This window comes from Ammospiza nelsoni, chromosome 15, assembly GCF_027579445.1.
Source record: "Ammospiza nelsoni isolate bAmmNel1 chromosome 15, bAmmNel1.pri, whole genome shotgun sequence".
Lineage (NCBI taxonomy): Eukaryota > Metazoa > Chordata > Aves > Passeriformes > Passerellidae > Ammospiza > Ammospiza nelsoni.
In genome coordinates this window covers 10,382,900-10,410,509 of record NC_080647.1, presented here as the reverse complement: position 1 = coordinate 10,410,509, position 27,610 = coordinate 10,382,900, and the positions used below count along the sequence as shown (strand labels likewise).

General features: G+C 38.9%; 1 long non-coding RNA gene across 1 annotated transcript in view; it reads left to right on the top strand.

Annotated features, from left to right (window-relative positions):
* The first annotated feature begins 680 nt into the window (after positions 1-680).
* LOC132080238 (uncharacterized) overlaps positions 681-27,610 on the top strand; it is an 87,578-nt gene continuing 60,648 nt past the window's right edge. The window contains exon 1 of the long non-coding RNA XR_009419538.1: positions 681-716. This is a non-coding gene — a long non-coding RNA (uncharacterized LOC132080238). The remainder of the gene's footprint in view (positions 717-27,610) is intronic.

The window sequence follows — 27,610 nt, the reverse complement described above, 5'->3', positions numbered from 1 at the left end:
ATAAAATTTCAGTTTCAGTGCTACAGTAACAGGACTTGAGCTCATGTAATTTTTCTCCTTCAGTTTTGCTATGAAAGTGAATTCCAATTGATTTGTCTGTCTTATGAGAAATTGTGTGTAACAATAAATTCATGCTGTCAGATTTGGACTTACTCGAGGTGGACACATCAGAACTCACATGCCAAGCAGTGTCTGTGAACTAAACTGCTTAAAGGATGGAGATTTTATTTATTAAAAGTCATTATAACCTATAAATAATAGGTGAAAATGTTTACAGACCATCTTTCATTCTCATACCAACAGAGGGCATTGGGATACTTGCAAGTCAAATAGGAATTAAATATTTGTATGCAGATGTCTCATAAATAAATTTCACAAAACATCCAAATGGAATGATAGCATGTGACTTTTTGCTGCAAATTGGAGTCCCAAGAACTTGTGTCACGCCAATATCTGTAGGAACAGTTTGTGGTAATTGGGAGTGGGGCTGAGCCCCATCCCCAATGGGCACAGCTGTGAGCAGCAGTGACACAAGGAGCCATGGAGTGCCCAGGGACACTGAGCAACCACCAAAGGGAGCAGAGGGCACAGGTGCAATGCATCAACAGGAGGGTATAAAAGGTTGGGCTCAAGAACAAGCAGGGCAGATGCTTGCAGCCTTCTGAAGTGAGCTGGTGTTGCTCTGTGTGGGCAGGCGCCTGAAGCCTTCTGAGGAGGTAAGGTGTTATTCTGGGTGGGTAGAAGTGTTCTGAAATTGTATGGTGATTGTGTGTGATAGCTTTCTCGACTGCCACACGTGCTGTGACAAATACCCACTTGAGTACATCTCATCTCCCAGTCCTTTCAGGCCTTGCAGCACAGAGCTTGGCTACATTGGCACTTCACCTTCCAAAATCCCTGTACTCCAGGAGCATTCCCAAATTAGGAAATCAATGTCTTTATAGCTCCTTTTAAAGGAAACTTGGTGCAATGCAGAAATGGCCTCATATAAAAATTATATCTTCCCTTGACCCATTAGCCTAGGAATGCCTGCAGTATTTTAGCTGTGTGCCAAAGTTAGTGCCCCATTACAAAAGGGAGGTCATGCTGCCTCTGATGCCTTGCCACTGGCTCCTGGGGGACATGGGTGGAAGCCAAAACACATTGACCTGTTTGGTCATGGCTTGCTAGTAAGATGTGTGACTATGGAACTGATTTTGGTGCATAAACCTTTCTGGTTTTGCTGAGAAAGCAAGTCTGTGTTTCTTCCCAGTTATTATCTCACGCCTGGGAGCAGCTGCACCACTACCAAGTACAAGTGTGAGGTTTTCCCTCTGTATTTATTTATGAAGTGGGTAGTTGTTTTAATATCTTTAGCTTGTAATTATAACAGTGGGTTTTCCTCCTGCCATTTAAGCTTGGAGGTATTTATACATTGTGTTTACTTAGCAGCAGACACCAGGAAAATGCTCTTTGAAGATTTAGATTTTTAAGGGTTTTTGTACTTGCTAGAAAATAAATCTACCTATTCTGTGTCACAGAAAGAGGTCTCCTGTTCAAACAGTCTCTTTCAGTTGCAAACAGCAAGGGAGAGATTGCAATTTTTTTCTACTACTCATCTACTATCTATTTCTTGACTTTTTTATTAGGCAAGTTTGTTTTACCTGTTGCTCTCAAATGACATTTTTTGGTGACTGGAGCAAAGGGAACATTTGTTTAAGAGTCTGCATTCACGTAGTAATGATGTAGCCATACCTGCAGTAAAGAAAATCTTCATTTACTATGGTAATGGTACAAGCAGAATTATGTAATATTTTTGCAACAGGCTGAAAGCATACTTTGCATCCCTGTGTAGCCAGAAAACAATAATGTTGCCTGCTCATGTCAAAGGAAGTCATGATTACAGGAATTCTTGGCACTTGACAGTACTGAGCTACTGGATAGACTCCTCTTAGAGGCCTTATGTAACTCTGGGATTTGGTTTAGTTGGAATATATAACTCCAAAATTTTAGCTTGTGTAGAAAAAGATTGTTAATTGTTGGAAGACATTTCATCAAAGCAGAATGTCAAACTGGTTGTGGTTTTGTTGGTTATTTTTCTTTTCCCATTCCAAGGTTAATTTCTGTCTTATTACAGAGATAATAGAAGTGTTTTCTTTTATAAAAGTGTACATATTTCCAGGAATTTCCTAAATACCTCCTGAAGGAACTACTTTTCTAAAACCTTTTGAATTTTTGCTTATTTCCAAGACTGTAACAAAGCAATTGCTTTTGTTTACACCCATTTCAGTTTAAGTATAACAGAGAGCAAAATAAATGATGGTATTGGGGACTGTGTAAGAAACTGGAATATGGATGGTCATGTAGTTCTTTGGACATCTTTGTTCTGTGTGAGTGTAAATAGTACAGATTTATGGTAATGCTTTTAATAAGCAAAATTTACTTTGTCTATCTGGTACCTCCTCTCATCTCATTTACTGATGTAGCTAGGACTGACGGCTAATGCCCAAGGAGAGCAATTTTTCCTGCAAAGCAGTAAGGTAGAGGTTGGGTTTTCCCTTTGCCAGAGGAATCTATACCTGCCAGGTCAAGGACCACATGTTTACTCTGAAGAGCCTCTGTTTTACAAAAGTAATTTTCTGATAGATCTGTGAGAAGCATTAAAGAGACAGAGCAAGCTGGGGTCCTTCAGCCTGCTGCAGATGCAGCAAAAGGTTTTACATCTGTGAGGCACCTAAAACTTGTACAGGGCCATGAAAAGTAGGAAAAGAGGGAAGAGGAGCACCCAGAGGAGCTTCAGGAGGGGAACACCTGCTCCCCACAACAAAAAGACTTAAGTTGTTGGGAGAAATCTCTTACTTCCAAAAATTAATTTAAAACACAAATTCACTGAACTACAGCACTTGAAATAAATGCACTTATCAAAAATCTAATGAGGTGAGAGACCTTTGACAGGAAGGTTTGGGCCTTTCCTTGTCTTTGCAGTTTTCCTGTGAAGACAGTGCTTTGGAGCAATGTAATGATATTGGCATCAGCCAAGGCATGTGCTGTGTTATGAGACTCACACACCCAGAATCTCAAAATCTTTTTGCTGTGGATGTGTTTACTGGCCTTTCCTCAGACTGAAGTTTGATGATCTCATAAAACAATTACCAAACAAATTGAATTTAATCTAAAAAATGCTTAATGGAAATTAAACTGTTTTAGTTATATCTGCCGTGAGATCACAGCAGTTTTCACATAGTCATTAGAATTTTTTCCTGCATTACTAAATCAAATTTGTTTTACGATTGTTTATTTTGCACTTTTTACCCTTTGATGTTCTAATGTTAAATTAATAGCTATTATCTTTCTGAAGATTTAATTTACACTAATTTAATTAACTTCGGTGCATCTTGGTAGATATTAATTGCAACATCAATTCTAGCAATCAATAGTTCCTGGAAAATAGACCAACAATTATTGCCATAATTTGTAACAATGTAGGAAGCATTTTTATAATTGTTATATTGCTCTATTTGATGGCAGAATTCTACCTAGCATGCTCAGGACTGCAAATAGTGGTCATTATTCAAATGTGATTCTTCTTCCCATACTATTGTTAACTATTAAGCATGGATGAATCATGTTTTCAGTTAATACAATATAGTAACTCTGTGCACTCTGTTTAAATTGAATTTGTGCTACAATTAAATTTTGACTTCAGTGATAAATATCTACATTTTCAGCAGGTATTTCTGCAAGAACTGAATAAAATTGCTTCTTTTTGTGTCAAAGAATCTCATTAAACTAAGCTGGGATTTTTGTTTATTTTACCCTTTATGTCCATTTTATTCAGTGGATTAGGCAATCGTCCTTGTAATTGAATTATGAACTTTACCCCATCTCCAAATGAAGTCTGTGTTGCTGGTAGCCACAGCAACCTAAGGGCCACTAGACATAATGTCTCACTTGAAATGGTTTGGATGTGGATTCCAATTCAGATAAGCAGCCAGTATTTCATATTTGGAGCTTATCTTGAATGCTCTGGGTCTGAGAAACTAAGCTATTGTCAGAATTCTTTAAAGATTTCCTGTGCCTCTGAAAACTCATCTTCAGATGAAAAAAAAAACCCAGAAAGAAAAATTAATGGACTAAACGATTAAATATTTTATGTGTCTTAGTGGGGTTTGTTGGTAAAAAACAGCATAAATTAATTCCAAGTCATTCATTTATAAGTGTTAGAATTCAGGTTGAAATGTTGTATTCTCAAAATTTTAGAAAATAGTTTTCTTTGTGCAAAATGGACCTATTTTTTCCTTGCTGTTTAAACATTCTACTACACTGTAGAAAAATATATTTTTTTTCCTAATAATTGCGGGTTTATATTTCATAAGTGCGTAGATAAAAGTGTAGCCTGGAGGAAAATATAATAAGCAGGTATATATATTTATGAATATAGGTAGATATGCAAATTAGGATCACAGTTAACTCTAGTTGTGTCAGGTATAATTACAGCATGTCAAAACAGAATCATTTTCAACCAGGCTGTAGAGACCTTAGAGTGATTATTTTGGATGCATTTTTACTTTTTTCTACCTTTCAGCTAATACCTGAGTAGCTGGCCATCTGATTCTGTTAAGTTTATATGTATTTGGGTGGGGGGTGGGTAAATTGCAATATAACTCTGTTATTTATTAGGGAGATGTGGTTGGCAGGTGTTATGCAGACAGATAATACTTTAGGGAGTGCTAATCTCGTGCAGCTGATTTGTATTTCTTCAGCTGAATGCATTTGCTCCATGGAGGCCAGGATGGGATTACGCACATTAGTTCATCTAAAAGTTCTACAGGTAAAGAATAACTTTCCTAAGGCAGTTTGCATTATGGGATGTTGGGTTATTCTGTAAAGTGATTTATTTAATATCCTGAAAATGTGCTGGTCAAATTTCTAGGACAGGTGTTATAAGCTCTGTACATTTCCCTAGGAGCCATTTTAAACAGTTACCAAATCACCCTGGAAAGGGGCTGGCAAAGACAGACATAGTGCCCATTCTTGTAGTGATTGCAGTGGCAAAAGCTGTGTTTGCATTTAAGAATTAGTGGCTTTGTAACTCAGAGATTCTATATATGTATGTATTACCAGTTGATTGTTACAGAATTATTTTGCTTTGTGGTCACTATCCCTGGTTTCTGAAAGGGCTGAGCTTCTCCCTGGCTTTTTTGCTCTGCAACATTAAACCACAGATTTCTGCTGTGATAAATTTTTGTAACATGCTATGTAATGATAGCAACTAATAGTTCAGATTGACAAAGGTCTGTATGGACAGGACAGAGCAACATAGCTTTTACTGGTGGGGAAAAATTAGGTAAAGCTATAGTTGCACGCTATGAATCTTGTTGTGAGGAGTTATGTACTCTGAGATTCTGCCCCCTGAAATGGGAGTAGAGATCTTCAGCTCTGTATTTACAAAGGCAAGTTGACTCAAAGCAGCCTTTTTTGAATTCCAAGTGGTACAGTGTCACAAATTAATATAATTGGATCTCTAGCAGGACGACCAATCTTACTCTTTCTTAAATATATGCTACCTCTTAAGAGTGTAAGAATAAAAACAGGATAAAGCCCAAAGAAATACGTTTTTTTTCCTGTTTGATTTATGTCTACTTGAAAATATGTGTATTTTCAAAAAAAGCCCTTTTTCTATCCTGAAAAAATGAGATTTAACATCCCTCAGCAGCTAATTTTCAGCACTTAGAAGTTCCTTTGGGCTGCTGTCAGCTACAACTTATTGCATAGGTGCTTTCCACTAAACTCATTATAAAATGAGTAGCCCCAAGGGAAACAGTGTGATCTTACAGGCTGCACTTTTACAGCTGAATTGTAAATTGTCAAATTTTACCAAATGGTGAGCATAGAAAAATCATGGGATTGAACAGACAAGTTGTTAATAGGGATGCTGACTAAGCTATATGTGTAAGAAGGAGTATTTCTAAGGAATTATTTTTTCTACCAGATGTTCATTTGCTGGATAATGTTGTGGTAAGAAAAGGAATGTAGCAAAACATGGACCAAGTTATTAATGCTATTTATCTTTCATTACTTGTTAGACAGGGACCTTTTTTAATAAAATAACATGTTTATTTGTAAGCGGAGTTTCCACATCATGAATTTGTGACAGGAAGGTGGGGTGGGTTTTGGAAGGTTCCTTGAGTGTTGGTCATGTGAGAGTGGGTCTAGCTCAAGTTACCAATTATCTCCAAAGATACAGTACAGTAAAGTACAGTAACACTCTCAGAATGCCCCAAACTCTTTTAACATAATCATTTAAATGCCACAAATGTTTCTTGGTTAAGAAGCAACAATCCTTCTGAAAATGTCATCTTTAGGGAGTGAGTGTTCCCTTCAGACAGGCAGTGTTCTGTAGTGCGGATTTTGACATGGATTTTGCCAAGTTATCTGTACCCAAGAGTTATATTATGAATGTTAAGAGAGCAGAATCATCAGTGCTTTGTGATATCTGTTTGGGAAAGCTTCCTGAAAGAGCTGGAAGCCAGGGAGTCACTGGGGTAAAATTTCTGGATGCAGGAAAATCCTGCTGGCATTTAAAGTGTATCCTACTAGATAGAGTCTAGAAAAGGCCTTTGTCCCGATCAAGTTCTTAATTTATAAAGAGTTCTTTATCTAAAAGGAGTCTTTGAATTAAAAGCTTTTGACAAGAGGAGGAATCAAGAGGCTGAGGAGCAGGGCCATAGCAAAGGTGGTGTCTATCAGGATTTGGAGTATGGCTGAGGGGGTGCAGAGAGTGTTTTGGGGTTGTATTTCTACTATCAGGGCAGTAACAAATGTGCAGGTTTCACTTGTTTCTCATTTTAATCTACACAGAGGATTTAAAACATACAACCTGTTAGCTCTAGTGCAATATACTTCACTTTCTTTACTGTGTGTGAGGAAGGTTGAGAGCATAAGAACAGCATTTAAGGGTTTCCAGAGGACTTTTAGTCTTCTGGACTTTTGGTCTTCTGGAACAGTCTTTGCCTATTTCTGAAATTTTAGGATTAACCTTTTTCCTTTTATTCCTGGAAAAAGTCTTATTTTCCCCTCTGTGTTTTCTCATGTCAAAGATAATGCCTTCAGGACACTAAATCAATGAAGCTATTTATTGACCTGAAGAAAAAAGGTGAATAGCATAGGCTACCTCAACCTAGGGAGTTTATTTCCTTCAGTTTTTCACCATATTCATAAGCATTTCAAAAGCTGCTCTTAAAGATTCTAGAAATTCCAGTGAACATCCTTATTTGAATTATAACTTCAGCGTGCCCTAGCACTGTCAATGCTTTATCACAGAAATGGCATTAAAAGTTTCCTCCAAGCCGTAGCACATGGACAGACCCTTAACAGTCCCTAATGAGAAATCCACCTCACGGACTGGAAGAGAAGCTGAAATGTCAGTTCTGGCAGCTGAAAGAGTGCAGTTAGCCCAGGATTTCCTCTAAGACAACTGAGAGGGCAGATGTTTCAATAAAAATGTTAAAAGTAAAGCATCCTGTCTGTGCCCCAAAGTCCCTAATTAATTAGTGGAGTTATTGGAGCTTGGTGGTGCTTCTCAGTCCTCCCACCTAAGCACCTTGGGGCAGCTGGAAACCCAGCACTGAACAAATGGCAGGCGACTGCTCTGGAGTGATTCCAGGTAAAGAAAGCATTACCCAAAGTGCTCTCTGAGGAGCAAGAAATGTACAAATCACAGAGACAGTAACTACAACTCTTGCTTTATTAAATAGAGCTGATATGGACCTGTCCTGATAACAAGGACTGCTATTTACCACTGTGTCATTTGTCATCAGAAGCAGAGCCAAGACTGTGAATCATGAGGGGAAGAGGGAAACAAAAGGATTTTTTTAAACTTCTTCATGGTTTCAGATAAATGGCCATTAACTGACTCACTGCTGTGCTTTATTTATTTATTTGTTTGTAAGTGAAGGAGTAAGAGGTTTGTTTGCAGGATGTTTTTTCCCCCTCCCCAGAAGTCTCAGGGAATCCTTTTTATGTGAGATCAGCTTTCTTGTCTTGACAGCTAGCAATATATAAATGTATGCATGTGCATAGCAAGGGTCATTTGCTGCTGCTGCACTGTACTTTACTTTTTCTCTAGGAAGCATCCATAAAATAGCTGAAATGCTGATGTTATTAATACAGGTTGCACCAAATGCCTAGTGAGTTATTTTCTGAATATATCAAAGGATACATCCTAATATGTATGTTCATGCAGTGCAACCAGCATCAGAATTATACGTCTGAAAACACAAGGCTTTTATTTTGCTGATTTGGACCACAGTTATCTTGACAACAAAAGAAATAGTTTCTTATCGCTTTATGATAAAGTTCTTTCAGAGCAGCAGAAAGAACATAGGTACTGAGATATTAGAAAAGAACCAGTTGTTCACTATATGGCACTGAAGCTTCTCCAGCCTGAGTCACTGTGAGGCCTTTAGTCTGCCCATGTGCCAGGAGCCAGAGCTCACCGCCCTGTGTGATCCCAGAACGATATTCCACTTAATGCAGCCCTTTGTCATGAGAATTTGCTGTAAGATATTGTTTGGTTTTATCTTTGAAATGTAACAACTGTTGGCAGAATTATCTCTTGCAAGCCTTTTGTCCTGTTCAAACAAGCCAGAGTTCCGGAACAAAGGACTTGAAATCAAATGTTTCTGTCTTGGGCAGTGCTCCAGTGGTTGCTATACAGTGATATTTGCAAACAAAAACTTAAAACTGGAAAAGGTATGTGTTATCTCAAATACAGCTGTGGGTGCATTTTAGTTTTTGGAGGTGAAATTTGGACTTTAGTTCTGAATTTTTTGCAGCCAGTAAGAAAATCATCTTTAGACAAGGTAGTCCTGTCCTTTGCATTGCTTGCCTTAGCAAACCTTCCTGGCTTTTTACATTTTGGTTTCCTGAAGACCACAAAGAATATTGCTATTTGAACTTGAAGTAGAAATGCATTCCTTCTGTGTATAAATATATTAATTTTTTTTTTTTAGCTATATGAAGGGGGTTTTCCCCAATGAAGGTCAAATGACCTTATTTTAATGGGCAATGCTTGCAGTGTGATCATATCTAAAGATGTGACTGCCTTAATAAAATTTACCCGGGTTGGCAGTTTTCATCTCTGAAGCGGTGTGTCACCTTGTGAATAAGTCTCTAACATATCTACAAGAGCTTACTTATTCAAGTAAATATTAATTTACAGATCTTTAAGATCGGAACAGGATCCTCAAACAGCATCTTAAGGAAGAAATATTAATATACTGCTTTTAAGCTCCGCCCACTCTCTATGGTTCAAAGTCCAAACTTTATTTTTCCCACCCTTTCAGTGAAATCATTCACCAAGGAGGGCTTCTCAGACCAAATTTTTTACCACATTTTGATATTTTCCTCCTGGTGAGATTAGAGCTCATCAATTTCAGTGTCTGACCTGTTCTTCACTGCAATATCAGTATCAACTGTTCTTGTCATGATGGGGTAAATGTTGGCAGCCTTTTAGACATTTCCCCTTGGTTGTGATTCAAACCCATAGGAAAATTCAAATGTGCTGTGAAAACATAAATATGTCTAATCATGCACTTAAGGAAGCCTTCTGAGGAAGCCAATTTACTATCAAATATAAGTCTCTAGTTTTCTTGTACTGGTTTGGCTGTGCTGGGCTGGTTTGTTTTTTTATTTTATTTTTTTTTAGGAATAATTCAGCTCAGTCCTATGAAATAATGTTAGCATGTTTCCATAACATTGAATTGAATAGATTATTTGTTTGCAGTAAATTTGCATTTCATTCATAAATATAATTTCTTATGTTTAAAAAGGTCATTATATGTATTTACTGAAAGAAGAGAAGCATTTGATTTAGAGTGCAAATTGAAGGCTGTGAGTTGGAAGTTTCATAATGTCCTGCTCTTCCACTGGGAAATACAAATGCAGTGCTTGTCTCAGTGTTAGGACATGAAAATAGGATTGGAGTTAATGAAATCTACAGGGTTCTTAAACATGCTTTATGTTTTCTAAAGGGTGATGGTTTAAGGGTGAAGAATTAAAGCACAAGTGATGCATGGAGTGATGCTGTTGTGAGCTTTTATCTAGTTTAATTTGCTTTACATGTATTGGAGGAAAAGGGCAGCGGAGACAGAGGGAAGCTCCAGTCCCTGCCCCATCCCCTGCTTTGTGGATCGGACGGGGCCTGGAGCAGCGGCCGGGACGGGGCCGGAGCAGAGCCGGGGACGGGGCCTGGAGCAGCGACCGGGACAGGGACGGGGCCTGGAGCAGCGGCCGGGACAGGGACGGGGCCTGGAGCAGCGGCCGGGACGGGGCCGGAGCAGAGCCGGGGACGGGGCCTGGAGCAGGGGCCGGAGCAGGGACGGGGCCTGGAGCAGAGCCGGGGACGGGGCCTGGAGCAGCGGCCGGGACGGGGACGGGGCCGGAGCAGGGACGGGGCCTGGAGCAGACTGGGACGGGGCCATCCCTCCCTGTGCTGGGGACAGGCTCCTGTGGCCCCACAGTGACTGAAGCACACAGGGGGCTCTGTCCTCCCCTGGCTCTGCCTGATCTCAGTGCCGCTGTCCCCAGTCACTTGTCCCACACAGGGAGGTTGTGTAATTCAGATCCTACTTAGGCAACAAAAAAATTTCTTGAGTCCTGACCTAGATAAATCAAATAATATCCTAATTGGATATACGTAATTGGTGCTTGGAGGCATTTTTAGACAGTGTTTTCTATTTCCACTGGGAATATTTTCATTTTTCTGTTTATAATTTACACCACAAATTTGTTTATTAACAATTCTTGGCATTTCTTTCATCTTCTTATGAATTTCTGCTTGAGAGGAAGGAAAGTATATCTTTGTTCTCAGGAAAGAAAAGTTACTTTGAGTTTTACTTTGAAGCACCCAATGATATAACTGAAATGTCATGAATAATTTAAGCAAACATTGATGCAAATGTTACTAGAAATAATCAAGGAACTTTAGAGGTTGTAAATAAAACCAATTTAAAGATGAGAATTGATGCAACTTGCAATTCTAATTTTGTATACATGCAAAAGTAGGACAAAATAGTATCTTGGAACATATGGGAATGGAACAAACAGCGCCGACACTACGTGGGTGATTCATTTGTGAGTAAAAGAACTTAAATATCTTACTCTGGCTTGCATATATACAGCAAGAACACTGAATTAAAAAGCCTTTTAGATTTCTTCGTGATAATTTGAAAAAGATTCGTTATGGAATCACAAAGTGGTTTGGGGTGGAAGAGCCTTGAACATTGCCAGGGATGGGGCATCCACAGCTTCTCTAGGTAACCTGTTCAGTGCCCCACCACCCTCACAGGGAGGAATTGCATCCTATTATCCAACCTAAACCCTGCCCTCTTCCAGTTTGGCTTTAGTAGCACACATCTTGCCCATAGCCTGAATGTAAATAGTTGTGCCATTTACCTTCCTGTATGCTCCAACATTCTAAGCTGCCTGACCTAAGTGACCTTGTGGTACTTGTTCTATAATATTGTCTTGTTTCTGTTAATTTAATTAAGGGAGTTGCAGGGGAATTGTGTTGATGAGGGTGTCATTCACCACCCATCATGTCAGGTTTTCTGGTATCTGCAAGTCTTGCTTTCACGTGGTATTTTGAATATTGCAGTCCATTTACTAATCATGTTTTGTGCTTTGAGGCACAGTCTGTATGTAGGAGACAATCACAGGACTGATATTTCACCTCAGTGTTCCTGTTCTTCTTCCAGTCCCCAAGGGATGGTTCCAGGTAGGGAGAGCTGTGCCCTTCCCAGGGCAGCAAGGGTCAGCTCACAGGGTCAGGGTGGGCCTGAGCAGTGTCCCAGGGTCAGGGTGGGCCTGAGCAGTGTCACAGGGCTCACAGGGTCAGGGTGGGTCTGAGCAGTGTCCCAGGGCTCACAGGGTCAGGGTGGGTCTGAGCAGTGTCCCAGGGTCAGGGTGGGTCTGAGCAGTGTCCCAGGGTCAGGGTGGGCCTGAGCAGTGTCCCAGGGTCAGGGTGGGCCTGAGCAGTGTCCCAGGGTCAGGGTGGGCCTGAGCAGTGTCCCAGGGTCAGGGTGGGTCTCAGGAGTGTCCCAGGGTCAGGGTGGGCCTGAGCAGTGTCCCAGGGTCAGGGTGGGCCTGAGCAGTGTCACAGGGTCAGGGTGGGTCTGAGCAGTGTCACAGGGCTCACAGGGTCAGGGTGGGCCTGAGCAGTGTCCCAGGGTCAGGGTGGGCCTGAGCAGTGTCCCAGGGTCAGGGTGGGTCTGAGCAGTGTCACAGGGCTCACAGGGTCAGGGTGGGTCTCAGGAGTGTCACAGCCACAGCACAAGATGGGGATCCCCACGCACAGAACTGTGACAGTGTTCACAGGGGTCTTAGGATGAGGGAAGAGATGAGGATCTGACTCCAAGTTTCAGAAGGCTTGATTTATTATTTTATGGTATATATTATACTAAAACTGAAAAGAATAGAAGAAAGGATTGGCTAAGAATAGAAAAGGAAGGAATGATAACAAAAGCTTGTGTCTCAGAGAGTCCAAGCCAGCTGACTGTGATTGGCCATTAATTAGAAACAACCACATGAGACCAATCACAGATCCACCTGTTGCATTCCACAGCAGCAGATAATCATTGTTTACATTTTGTTCCTGAGGCCTCTCAGCTTTTCAGGAGGAAAAATCCTAAGGAAAGGATTTTTTCAGAAAATATCATGGCTACACAGAACCATTCTTGGTTTGCCTTAAGAGGGCCTGAGCTCTGGTGCTGGACTCCACAGGATATCCACAGTCCTCTGGATTTTGTTGAGTTTTAAATAGATGCAAAGTTCCTTCCTTCTTGAATAGAGTTTTTTAGACTGGCTGAAAGGTAATTCTCTGAAATGTTTTTGTGGAGTATAAATAAGCTACAGTGAGACTAAGACAGCATTTCAATCAGCTCACTACCAGTCACTGTATGGGCACTGGCAAAGACAATAGATGGAGAGAAAAAAAGTTTGCGTGGATAGTCTTTTTAATAAATAGTATAGAATAAGTTCATTAACTAACTCCTTTTAGATTCTTTTGAAACATTATGGTGATGATAGTGCAAAGCTATCTGATTCAGATATGATTGTGTTCCTATAGTTTATTTCTCAAGGAGAAATCTCAGAGGAGACTATAAAAAAATACTTGAAAGATTTAATTAAAATCTGTTCTCTCACATTTAATACTGCCTAATACTTTTAATTAATCTGAATATTCCTAATTGCTTCTGTAATTTTTGCCATGTGTAAATAGCTAATTAAAGTATTAACCACCATCAAATGTAGTCTAAAATTAAATATATAAATGCTCTGTTGCTGATTAAGAGGATTACATGAAAAAATAGTCAACTTTCAGGTATGAATGCTTTCTGACTGCAAATAAAGGCAGATTAGCTGTAGTAAAAAGGGAAGTAAATAAAGGAAGTTCATGCAGTTGCTTACTGAGTTTATAGTTTCCTACTGAGCCAGTCAATATAAGACTTGTGTAGCTCTAATAGTGTTTAGAGAAGTTTGGAGGTTGTTTGAAACTTCACCAGTTAGTTACAGTCCTTGAGGGACTGTCTGTCAGTGGAGAGTGCTGGAATGCAATATATTCAGCCTTCTTTACTGGGTTTCAAGGACCAGATGGTAGGGGACACAGTTATGACCTACATCCTCTGAGAAAACTTCCTTTCTCATTTTCAGAGTCATGTCAAAGGTACAGAGAGCTCTCCTTGCTCCTGGAGGTTGTACTACAGAATAGCCTCATATTTGTTTGTGAGCCAAAAATGGATGGTGACAAACTTAGTGGAAAGGCTGAAGGAGAATAATTTGACCTTTTCTTCACTATCAGCTTGGGAACACCATCAACACAAATTCTCCATAAAGATATCCTCTGGCATAGCTGTCTGCTGTAATGAAATAGAAACCAATATCTCTTAGCTTAGCTCAGACCAACCTGAACCAGAGAGTTCCTGTGAGTGTCTCTGGAGTGTTTCCTCAGCCATTATGGCTCTGGAATCAGCTCATGCTGAACTGATCCATCCCTGCCTGTGGCATGGAATGCCATCGTCAGGAATGTAAGGAAATCTCTCAGGTAATCAGGTGCTGGGAATTTTTAATGGGGCAAAAGTAAAAGCTGCTTTTACTATCAAGACCAATAGAAACAGTTTGCTGAAGGAAGCCAAACCAATATTTTGATTTCAGTTTCCACTGATTATTCTGTGATTTGGTAATTTGATTATAAACTTCAAGATTTTCAGAATTTTAGGTCATTGCTCCATGTCCTTATGTTACTTATGGCAGCATTCCCCCCTCACAAATTTAAGGACTAAAGATAATCCAATGAGATGTTTCATTATGGGATGCTATTATTATTTTTTGGTCCCCTGAAAGGCCTCTATAGACAAATTAGACAATTAAATCCTTTAGCAGTCATTACTCCCAGTGGCACTTCTGGGTTCTATTTCAAAAATGAGATGGTGTAGGCCCTTGAGTTGGCAAAGCCTCAAACTAGTAATGAAAAGCTGAAAAGCTCTTCTATTTAAAATAATCTCCAAGACTGTCAAACATTTCCTACAATATATAGAAAAAACTCATCAGGTTTTGTCTTTTTTATTCCAATAATGTCTCAGATATAGTACATTTTGCCTCTTCCATGTGTGTTCCAAGGGCTTTTCTATATGCTTTTTCCTGTTAAAGTGACAGATAGAGACTGGGTTTAGGTGCCTTTTATGCTCTTTTTTTTGGAAAACTAAGCCAAGAATAGAAGAATTTCAGTTCTTATTCTGGTAGTACTTTCATGTTATCAGAGTGCTCACAACTAGGGAACATTATTTCAGGTAGAGTGCTCCTGGGGAATCTTCCCAGGTATGAGTATGCTCCATGGGTATACCTGCCACTGTTAGTGAGACAGGAAATTTGGGAATCAGGTAGTTTATATTTCTGTCCTCTGGTTTAGAATGATTAACCTCAGCCTCACATCTCAGTTTTAGAGAGATGAGACCCAAAGGATAATATTGTAATATTTGTCCCAGCTGATTTTTCCTGTAGCCTGTAATCACCACTTCCAGCTCCCCTCCAGAAAGTCAAGGCAGCAGCTGTCCCTCTGTCCTCCTCAACAGTAGACTTCTCCTAGTAAACTAAGAAAATAATTCTACAGCTTCTTCTGGCATAGAAACAACATTTCAACTGAGAATGGTGTCCAGGTTGTTGTGGGTTAGTTTGATTTTCCCATATAATGTAAATCAAGAACACTGGTATCCGAAAGTGTCATTTCATTAAGTGTTTTATTGCTGCTGAACTATTAAACATATTTCATGGCTTTGTAATTTAATTGATGGAGGCATAAGTTACAAACAGAAAGTTAATATTATGATGATACTTTTACATAAATCAGATATTTTAATAGAAAATTACCAGTCTAACTTGACTAAAAATGGTTCTGTTCTTAATCATACTGAATATACCATTGGATACTGCACTTGAGCTTTTGAAATCATCCCCTGAGATTCTGGAAAACTTGCATAAAAATGTTAAATTTCCTTTGTTTTCATTGACATTTTGACTTGATTAGCTGAAATTATAATATCTCAAAGTATGGGTAATTGTATTCATGTCATTTTTGCTTCAAGTTAGTGGCATGTTGCAGATCATTTTTTTTATTCTGAAGTATGTTGGCATTTGTGGTGGTACTGTCAGAATCACAGGATTTCATTGATGTACATTTATGAACTTATTATTTCTGACATCCTTTAGAGGCCTGAACTACTTTCCATATCAAACAATTTCAATAATCTAGCACGAGATCTCTCCTCCTCCTTGTTTTGGAGGTAGAGGATGGGTACCCTGATGGGAACCACAGGCAGGTGTATCTCCTCTCTGGGGCTCCCAAATTTTTGGTTATAGAATATCGACTGTGTTAAGGGAATGGTGCAGCTGATGGTAAGGAAAAGAAAACCTCATGAAAGGGAGCTGAATGTTCTGCAGCTGAACTGGTGATGACCCAGCCTCTGCCACAAAGCTCTCGTGGCATACAAGGGAAAAAATATCTTCCCAGATAGTCACCATCTGTGTTTCATTTTGTTGCTTTCTAACTTAGTAACCAAGGTCTGACTTGGAGAAGTACTGAGGGCTGAGAGCTGTGTTTTGAAAGCATCAAGTGCTGTAACAGAAAATATCATTATGGAAACAATGGTCCCACATTCTCAAATTCTGCATCTGAAAATAAGACATTTTGTTTACTTGATGCTTAATGTGCCTCATCCATAAAAGGGGGGGTCATATGTTTACCTGGAGTTGTTATGGAAATTGTTATCTCTTAATTAGAAGCCATGTATGACCCTGTAAAGAACATGGGTCTCTGGAAACAAATTCAGTCTGTCTGTGATAACAATTAGAGCTGAGTTCTGAAGAATTTGTATTTTAAAGGTTCTCTTTAAATTCATTGTTTTCTGACACTTCCCCCCTCTTCCCTCAAAGGTCTAAAGTTTATTCTTGAAATCATTAAGCACACTTGATCAATTTTTTTTTTCTTTTTTGCACACAGTGTGGGAAATCAGCAGACAATACTGGTTATTTTTCATTCTCCTCATAGAGATGAACCGTAGAACTTGATTGTGTGTATGTAGATTTAATGAGCAATTATGTGCCTTCTAACTTCCGTAAATAAACTGTCTCCTCAATCAAATGACAAATACATACAAAATACATGGAAAGGAAAAAAGAAAGAAAACCTACTTTACCACTTAACTTCCCCTCTTGTGTCATGCAGCCCAGGCTGGAGGTGCTCCTTTTCCTCCACACAGTAAGAATTTGCCAATGACAAAACATTTGGCAAATCAGGCAGAAATGTTCTGCACTAGTATCTCTGTAAACAGATCATTATGCAGCCTGTTTTAAAATCTCAGTGAGAATCAGCAGTAGGGCTTTCTTAGTGATGCTAATGCACAAACATTGACCAAAAAAACCCAGTGATAAAACGGCAGAGAAATGTGGCAGAGGAATGATGAATTCCTAAAATTATGATGTCCGACTTGTCTCATCTTCTTGTCTTATTTTTTTCTCCTTTCTGCCTACAGAATACAGTGAGAGTTTTACATAAATGCTTGCAAATTACATGGGAAATTCAGGTCAAATAAGTGGATTAGTAATTTGTAAAATACAATGAGTGTTAGACAGCCATAGATATTTAGCTTATGTTGGTTGATGTTGTGTTGAGCACCTTAAACTCTTAAAACGACTTACTTCAGAGCTGGAGAATTGTTTTGGGAGTTTTCTGTGGGGGCGTTTTTGGTTTTGTGTTTGTGGGTTGGTTGTTGTTTGAGTTGGTATTTTTCCATTTTTTAAACATCTGAGGAATTCTACATGTCTGTAGATATATAAAATACTGTTAGATATGGGAAACATTCTGTCACTGCAGAATGTAAACCTATAATATAAACTATTGTTGGATTTAAGAGATTTTCTGTCACTGCACATTCTGAGTCTATGCGTTGTTTCTTTTCTAGTTCTTTGCATAGGTTAATCATATTTGTTGACAATTTTGTTAAAGGACAATTCTTTGAAATTTAAATTTCACCTTTACTTGTTTGCTTATTTATGCAGGAAAAATATAAATCTAAATCTTGGTTTAAGATCAGAGAAATTGTCAGTTTCATGTTGGTGGTCAAGGGTGTAAAGTGCATTTGTTCTTGGTTAATGACACACTCACTGTGGATATAGAAAGGTTCTTAGTGCAGCCAAAACAAAGCTGCTTCCAAAAAATGAGTATATGACTTATATAAACTTATTTGTTCTTAGATTCTTTGGGTGATACAATGCTGTTTCAGGAAGGAAGAGCTCATCTGATTCTGAGTGTGGGGGGATGGCATTGAGGATATTTGGAATAAACTTCACTGGAGTGCCAGAAAATGGCACTGGGACATGAGAAACATCTGTCTGTCCAGAAAATTTCTGATAGTATTTTGGAAGCAGATGAAGTTGTGGAATATGCTCAGCTTATTTTAGTTACCAGCCTCTGGAAATGAGGAAGTTATAAAGAGGAATGTGTGAAATGAACAGCAGGAGAAAATAAAAGACAAGTGTCTATTGCTGCAGCCTGGCTATGCTTGCACCTGCAATGTCCTGGGGATTTCAGTACTAAGAAATGAATGCAGACCTTCCTCTTCTGTACAATATCTGGGCTAATTTTGGAAATAACCTTTCTGGGTTCTTCAATGCATCCTTGGAACTGGTGTCCTAGACTCTATATTTCAGCATTTCCTTGTGTCATCTGGCATATAACCTAACTGAGATGAGGGTGATGCATCATTTGCTGAGCTGAAATTAGAGAGAAAGTTAATTAGATGTGAGAAGTTTTGCCTCTTTGTAACAGACTAAAAACAGATGTAGAAGAATAAATTACTGTATCATTGGGGGGAAAAAAGCCATGATTTAAATCCAATTGTGCTCTGTGGTTAAGAAATATTATATTCAGAACTACAGTGCTGTAATAAATTAAATTTTTACATTGTGTATATTAAGAATAGAACCACAGAATTTTTTACCTTGGAAAAGATCTTTAAGATCAAGGCCCACTGTTAACACTGCCAAGTCCAAAGCTAAATGTCCCCAGGTGCCACACCTACACATCTTTTAAATCCCTCCAGGGGTGGTGGCTCCAGCCTGTTCCTGGGCTTGACAACCCCTTCAGCAGAGACATATTTTTCTAATGTCCAATCTAAACCTCCTCTGATACAGCTGGAGGCTGTTTCCTTTTCTTCTACCACTTGCTATTTGGGAGAAGAGGCCAACCCCCCTATGGCTACAACCAGCTGCATTTTAACTTCACTCACCCCAAGAGCTCTGTTTATTTTATGTTTTTTTTAAACTACAAAGCAATCAATTTGCATCTTGCCATGAGATGTGTATGGAGGGATCTCTGAGCTCTCGTGGTCTGATCTGTGCTCTTTGTGGATTCAGCAGTGTGCAGGAATTCCTTACATGGTTCTGTAATTGATAGCCCTGCAAATATAAACCTCACCTGTATTCACATTTCATTGTAGGATTCAGACATGTGTTTCTTCTTTAAAAGAATTTATAACACCAACTTATTTCAGGCTACATTTTAATCTTCTTGCATCTACAACTTCTTCTCTGTAGGGAAGTTCCTGTCTGATGGAACAAAAGGATTGTGTGAAAATCAGATATATAATGTTTGGATTTGTACAGGCTACTATGAGAGAATAGAAAAATTCCAGCTGAAGGAATAGCATACTTGACCAAGTGGAGGGGTTTGTTTGTTTGTTTAAAAAAACCCTTTAATTGTGTACTTTGACAATTGTGGAACATTTTACTCCCCATTACCCTAGTATTTTAAATTATTTGCCTTAATTAAGATGGAAAAGGTGATTTGCTTATTCATCTGACAGTTACAGGTGACCCAGAAAAATTGACCTTGTCTTCCTTCCATGGACATTCAGCTGTGGAGCTGCTGCTTGCTTGTCTTGGGCATCATGTAGCCTGGCAGGCTGCACAGAATTCATACTGCACTGAATCCATGCTGTCCTATATGGAATCTCTGCCCTGGGTGAATTGGCATCATAGAATGAACCAGAGATACAGGACTCTCACAGAAACAGTCCTGACTTACCCAGTATCTATGAAAAATGCTCCTTTAGATACTCACTTATGGTTTTGCCACATACATCACCTTTGTGCCTTGTAAGTAAAAATCTAGATTGATATCCCCCTCCAAAGGGCTTTTTTAACCTGGTGTAAATCTTAAATGGAAAGTTTGGAGTCTCTGTAATCAGCCCATTTGAAGCTCCATATCTGAAAATCCAGCAAGTGAACCACGCTTTAAACACTGATACATTTTGAATTTTAATAGACTTTATTACAAGCCTTCAAATTAAAATCTGTCAGGAGAGATAAAAGGTTTGGGATTTGGATTCAAAGGGACTTTGATTAGACATAAAGGTCAGCAATGGTGGCAAAAAGTCGATGCATCTAAATTAAGCATAAACCTCTGGAAGAGAATATGCTAATCTTTCATGTAAAGTACTTGTCAGGCTGATCTTGGCTCATATCCACAACAGTTAAACTATTTTCTGTGATGAAATTTTAACAAATGGTAATCCATGTGTAATTTGCCTGTCAAGTGTGTGCCATTTGTTTTTACAAATGTTAGATTTTAACTGCTAAGGAATCATATTATACTACATAATGTGCTCCCGATTAAAGGTTTTGTTTTAGAATCTTTAGCTCAGTTTTTAGCTGCAACTTTTTTTCCTTTGGAATGTAAAATGCAAATGGGAGAAAAGGAAAAAGAAAGAAAATCAAGACTCTAAATGTCATTGCTTTGTGTAAAACTAAGTGTAAATGTATAAATCAGGCTTTAATTGAGCAGCTACTTCAGGAGCTTAAAGTTATAGTAACTGTTAATATTTCTGAATGTGAAATTAAGAATCTGCACTGTTAGTGAGCAAACTCATTAAGGACATAAAAGGATGACAGGATGAAAAAGGATTTACATTTAGAGAATCTTCTGTAAAATTATAAGAAATGACAGGCTCCATTTTTTGATGCTGAAATCAAGGTTGCATGCCTAAACCACAGTGACATTGTGGCTGGATTTTGCATAGCTGAGAACTAATAGGAAATTAATAGAGTGTAATACAGGCCTATTGGGCTCAGTCTAACTTGGTAGCTTTGATGTGGAAGAACAGAAGGCATAATTTCAACCTTTGTTTAGTGTGCTGGACAGATAGCTTCACTAACATCTAACTATGGTTGGGATTAAAACTGTGATGGATGGCACTGCAGCACATTCTTGACAGCTTTTCTGTTCAAATACAAATTTCTGTCACAGTCTCAGAATGTTTGAAAGAACATTCCAAGATGAAATATTGTAGCTGCAACAAGTCCAGTGTGAAGCTGTTATGCTTTGAAAGTAAAAATAATTACAAACTGTACATCTCCTAGGCACATATCTGTATTAGTAATGAAGAGTAGTAAATGCACTGGAGTATGCTAATGAAATGTTATTGAGCACACAAGTTTTGGAAGCTGTAAGGTTATCAGTCTGTCAAGGAAATTGTCAGTGCATCTGTCTGGTTTGGGGGGCTTTCTACCTCTTTCAGGCAAATAAGTATTTTGAAAAGTTATTGTAGTTCCTGGTTTATTCTACCTTTCATAACAACTATTTAGAATATTTTGTTTAAGTTTTTTTTTTTAATGTTTATCAATTCCTGTATGAAAAAGTATTTCCTTTCACTTAAGACAGTCTCTGTTGCCTCCAAAAAAACTCTGGTTAAACTAATGCTTTTATTGAAGCACTCATAGATGGGATATTGTACTTATTATAGCAGCAAAGTAGGTCAGAACCTCACTGTTTGACAGACGTGACATACAAATTCCCTACGTCCATATTAGTCATGAATAAAAGGAAAAAGAAGCTGATTAATGCGGGAAAATTTCTGCATTTAAAGAGCTAATACCTGTAGTGATTTTCTTCTTTGTGCTTAACTGTTAATTGAAGGAGAGACTTAAACTTTATCCCATTGCAACCAATTCCCAGACAGGCACGGGGAGTCCAGCTGACACTGCAAATGGCACAGAGCTCTGTAATATGAGCCATTGATTTAGCACCATAAGAAAGAAAATTGGACTCCATGAAGTGAGAATAAATTGTCTGGCTGCTGAATCTGTCTCATGAAGTCTGATCTCTTGCTCATGTGTTGTCCATGGGATGAGGTCATTGTCAGCTTCCAAAGATCTCCCAGTGGTCCTTTGGTGCCATTGTACTCTGGGCTACACCAGTTATCTCAGCAGAGGTAAACACAGGTGAGGTTGCTGCTCATGTTGAATAGTCTGTGGTCACACTGGTCAAATTTAAGTATCAAAGAACTCAAAAGTAGGGCAGAAATATCTTAAATGTCTTCAAATGCTCTACCTGTATTTGTTTGAGGTAACATTGATGAGACTATAGTTCCATTTTAATCCAAGTACTTTTGTACATCATTCTTAAGGTAAAAGCATAGACCCCAAATACTCAATAAATGGGCAATTAACTTGTCTCCTAAGTGAAGTCTTGGTCTTCTTGGAATTTATTTATGCATTTCTAAGTACTGTTGCTAAGTGGGTCTTGACTGTGCTCAGAGCAATGACTGTGTGCAGTCTCCTAAAGCAGCTCAGAACAGAGGGACCACCTCATTTCACACAACACTGGCTGCATCCTTGCTGCAGTAATGTACTGCTTTTATTTATTCTTGGCTTAATCTGTCAACCGTATAACATTTATACCAACACTTGGGATCCTCCCTATAAAAGTCATCGGTTGAAGAAACTGCTCAAGAAGGCTGAAAAGCTGAAGTACTTAGAATTTATTGCAGTCAAAAATACTAATAGTCAAATACAAAACAGAATAGGGAAATGGCAGAGAGGTGAATGGATATGAAAAACATATTTTAATATTTATTTTTAATAAAATGGGGGTCAAATGACTGGGATGTAGTAGCTCTGTGTCTGACTAAGACCTGAAAGCAGGAGAAGCATTTTAATAGTAACTCATGTTGGGGGTTGGTTAAGCTGTGAGAATGAGCTAAGCAAAGAAAACTCACCTTTATCTCCTTTATTCTCCCATTCTGTCAGTTTTGTGCAGTCTGCTGTCTCTCCCATGTTTTAATTGATACATTTATTTGAATGTGTGTTTTTAAAATAAAAATAAAGCAACTATACCTTTCTAAAGAACTGAAACCCCAAAAAAATCTTGTTCAGTTATTGAAAATATTAAATTCAATCTAAGCAACCAAAGCAACAGGATTTGCTGGCTAGAGATAGATAGGAGATGCAGTATTTAAAATTCAAAATATTTTTGTTTGCTATGTAGATTTGCAGGAGACCCTGGACTCATGGTTCCTTGGCCATGGAGAAATCTGGCTTTTGGGTCTTCCCCAGACCCATCCCCATGTCCTAGCTACAGAAAGTAGACAACCAAGTGTAAATTTTGGCTCTGTCAAAGTTTTCACAACAACTTTCCCAGAGAAATTCCTGGAAGTCACCTTAGTTAGGAAGATATTCAGTTATTTATTTCAGTTAAAAGTTGGACTAAAATATCAAGTAACAGAACTCCCTGCAGCTCAATTCTGTTTTTTCAATTGGCTCCTCTAACTCCTGTACACCCTTTTAACTGAATGTCATAATTCCCACTTTTCTGAGGAAATCAGCATTGTCTTATATGACCAGAAATTTATATTTTTTCACCAAAGTAGTGAGAAGAAACATATTTTTACCTGGATTTGTATGATGAATAATATCTTGACATAAGTTCTTTAATGGAAAGGACTTTCAGGCTTGAATACTTTTCTTAATACTATATTTTATGGAGAATGTGATTCCTCCAATAGGCAGGAACCTGGACATTAGGATTGTATAAGTAAAATGAAAGACATTCAGCTGCATTTAGCAGAGAAAGGGCTGCAAGAGGGCTGTTACCTGGCTTGTGGTTGTGCTCATCATTTGTCCTAGTTTGAGTTTCCATCATGGGCCAAGGTCAAGAGCTGCCTGGAATAGGAAGTAATTTTTAACATAGGCTTATTTAGAGAAAAATACCAGTTTAGAATATAATTTTGGCTTACATTTAGAAGTGTGCTATATTTCATAAGGTCTTGAATGACTGACCTAGTGCATCTTTCTGCTGATGTTTAAACAACAGCCTGAGCAATATTTCAATCTGTTAAGACACTGAAGTTCAGGAATGAGTGCATTTCTTTGCTCCCAAGACACCTGTACTAAGTAGGTGACCTTTGTCTTGAGGAGAAAGGATGGCTGGACCCCCAGAGTACCTCCCTGGTGTCAGTTTAGTCTCCAGAACCACCAGCAGAAAACCATGCTGGTCTTGGTCACAGCAGCTTCACCCCAGGCGTGCTGAGCAGCACATTTGATCCCTGGCAGCAGTGAAGGCACACACCCATTTTAGCTGCTCTCTCCCTCTCCTCTTGTTTTCCAAATAATCTGGAAGCAAATGAGTTGTATTTAATACCAAAGGATTTTTCTACTCTGCTGGCTCAAGTATGAGTTTCCTCATTTTACTTCTTTTCATCTCATCTCATCCTCTCTGAAGTTAGAAAGAAACTACAAAAAATTACTCGGAGCTAATACCAAATGCATTACAGATATAACATTTATGAATAAAATACTTACTTTGTAAAGCTTTTGCTTTGTGAACCTTGATGATATAAGAACACATAACCTTTGGTATCTCCTTTTTAACTATAGGAATTGGGTAGGATTGTATGTTTGGGCTTGCATTGTCTTCTCAGAATGCCTTTGTGACTAAAAGTAATCTGTAGAATGAGAGGAAAGTTCTGTAAGGAAAAAATGAAATAAACAAAATCAACTTCAAACCTTTAGAAGTTCTCTTCTCAGCATGGTAGATGAATGTGTGCACTGACCCATGCAGCTGGTGCTTGAGAGTGTAACCTGCTGAGGTGAGAGTCTGTTCATGTTTTAAGGAAACACAATTTCTCATCATAGCTGTGTTGCTAAGGGATAGCTCATGTTTCTCCTCTTTCTTATTCTCTGTCAGATTTCAAAGACCAAGAGGAAAAAGTGTTGCATTGTGTCTCAGTATTACTTGTTCATGGTGGAGAGTTAGGAATTGATTGCAAAAGCAAGAAAACCTTTAAATAGACTCTACAATATGTAGCTCAGTTCTTCTCTTGAGGTACCCCCTTCACTCACTTCTTAGTATTCAGGGGTATTTTCTAGATTGCAGCCCTTCTCCTTAAACCAGACTTGGTGATTTCACCTTAAAGGAAGGTGGCATCTCACCATCTAAATTAATGTTTTCTGCCTTGCACCTTGGTGCTCCTCATAGTTCTCTTTGTTCCATATTGGTAGCATGACTGATGCAATGGAAAAATAACCCTGAAAAAGATAATGCTTCATCTAAGAAGCCAACTAACTCATCTCTCCAGAAATCCAAACATGGATTGGCAAGAAAGAGAATTGTCCCCTTCAGTTTCAGCTCAGTGTTAAACTGGCTTAGAAGCAGCCTGGAACTGCACCTGCAAAAATACTAAGAGTCTCAAACATCCAGTGGATATAAACAAAAAAAAATCTTATCTTTTATATATTTCATTAACCTTATAAATAACCTGAGAAAATAAAAAAACAAAGTTGACTCCACTTGGAGAAGCACATAAATAAAATATATGAGCCCCAGAAGTAAAAGGGAGCAGTGGAGCTTTCCCACCCTGAGGGATGCAAACCAAGGTTGGCTTGTGGGGGCCCTCTGGTCCTCCCCAAGATGATATAAGCTGGGACATTACTGATAGACTAACGTGAAGATTAAAATAATGTGCTGTGTAAAAGGAATTTAATTCTCCATCTGACATGTTTAAGATCCAATATTAATAATTTAGCTGAGTTTTAGTAGCCTTTTCTGCTGTAGCCCACTAATGACAAGCTTGTTTTCTAATGTTTAACGCCTGCTGCGCAAGTGGTACTTTTAACAAAATACATTTGCTGCAGGCTCTTTGACATGGCTTCACACTGAGATAAACACAATTAGCATGAGCTATTTAAAATGCTTTTCTCTTGTGCTTGTTTGTAATTGGTCTTTAAAAATCTATTTTTATTATTAATTTTAAGGAATGTGTAACAGATTTGATAGCGCAGTGAGGGTGTGTTATTCAAGTGTTTTACTCCTGAGATATTCCTGGGTCATCCTGTGTTTGTAATAGCATATTCATATACAAAGACTCAAGAAATGACCAGATTGGCCCCTTTTTTAATATGCTGTACCATGGGATGTATTGTAGCAGACCATGGAGGATAATCCAAAGGAGTGCAGGCAGGCTAGCTTACATAGCATAAAAATTTCATTAGAAAGTATTTCCTGTGAATCCTCTTTTGTATAAAAAGTCTTATCTTTTCTATATGTCACATCAAAATGTCTTTTAGTAAAAATAGTCTTGCAAAGAATGTCTGCTGAGGCGGGCTGTACTGAATATTCATAACATCTGAGTGTGTGCTGAGACATTTTAGAATAAATATTTTTTTTGTTAAACTAGTTTGGAACATTATTGTTAATCTTCTTTGCATCCTTTCAGGCAGCCCATGCAAAGAAATTTTTGAATTAAAATAGAAAAAAATATATGCTATCCTCAGTGAGAGCCCACATGTTCCAGGTCTCATTAAAATCAGTGGAAATCTTCTATTGACCTTACTGAGAGTGGATCCACTTGGCATGGGTTTTGGAGGGGTAAAGGGAAGAAAAGACATGCCTTAGAAAAAGACAAAAGTCTGTTGTTAGGTACATTTGAGCTCTTCTTCCAGGCTGCCACTTCTGCTGACTGATTGAAGCATCTCTACCCACACCCCTGGCTTTTTGTGGGGTTTAGTCTGACAGCACAGCCCTCATGGCAGCATCAGAAAGGAGACTGTTCCTTGCATGTTCCTCAATCTGTGCACCTGGGCAGGTGACAACAATAATTGCTTTTTAATGGTTGGATTTGAAAGAGGCAGTGAGCTGATTTGATAATAGACTGGTCTTCATCTTAATAAATGAGCATAAATTGAAGCTCTTTGCTTTAGCAATTGAAGTACAGTAAATATTCTATGCTTATCAGAGCCTTTCTGCTCAATGGCTCCTGCAGCTGTTTGTGGGCAGTGCTGATGAAGATCTGTTCCTGGATGTGGGTAAAATGCTCAGTCTGACAAATCACCCATGTGCTGGCTGACTCAGTGGGGGCTGAGCACTGCACTTGGGAGCACATGTCTGAGCATCAGCCCTGACCCTGACACTGAGCCCCTGGAGACAGAGGGACTTGTTCCATCCTTGAGAACAGAACACTGTGCTCATTTGGCAGCTGGTGCAGCATGGCAGGAGGGCTGGCAGGACCTGGGAGGCTGCAAGCGGGAGAGCTCTTAGAAAAAAGGCCTGCAAACTGTTGGGGCTGTTGTGATGGTTAAAACTTAAAAGGGTTTACTGAGATCACATCCACAGCCATCACATCTTACTGGCTGCTTCAGGACCAGTGGCAGCATCCCAAATTATGCTTCCCTAAGGAGGCTTTCAGAACACTATGGATTTCCCCATAAATCAGACCAGGCCATATTTAATACCCATAAGGCATGACAGATGATGGATAGATGGCTTAGCTTTGCTTTGAATGCTATTTCCTATGTCCTTTGCTGTAACTGGATTTGTTGGCATCAGATCTGGACTATCCCAGTAGGGATCTGTGGCTCAGGAATGGGGGAGAAAACAGTATTCTGGGGGGTATGTAAATGGTAGAAGCCTCTGAGAATGGCTGGAGTGCAAAAAAGGGCCAAAGGAAAGACTATCCCACTTAGTGCATGGACAAGAAAACAGGGAAATCAATTTGGGTTGAAACATTTTGTTTCATTTGTCACACAGCAGTTTTTCACCACCAGGACTCCATGCAGTGCCTTACTCTGGGTCATGACTGCTGAGTCCTCAGTGCTGTGAAAATACCTCCATCTAAATCCCCTGCTTTGAACCCTGAAATTATTTTGATGCATGCCTGCTTCTATCTCTGCTTTCATCTAGCTTTTTGAAAGTGACAAATAGATGGCTGAAACATCTCAACTACTGAATAATGTCATTACTTGG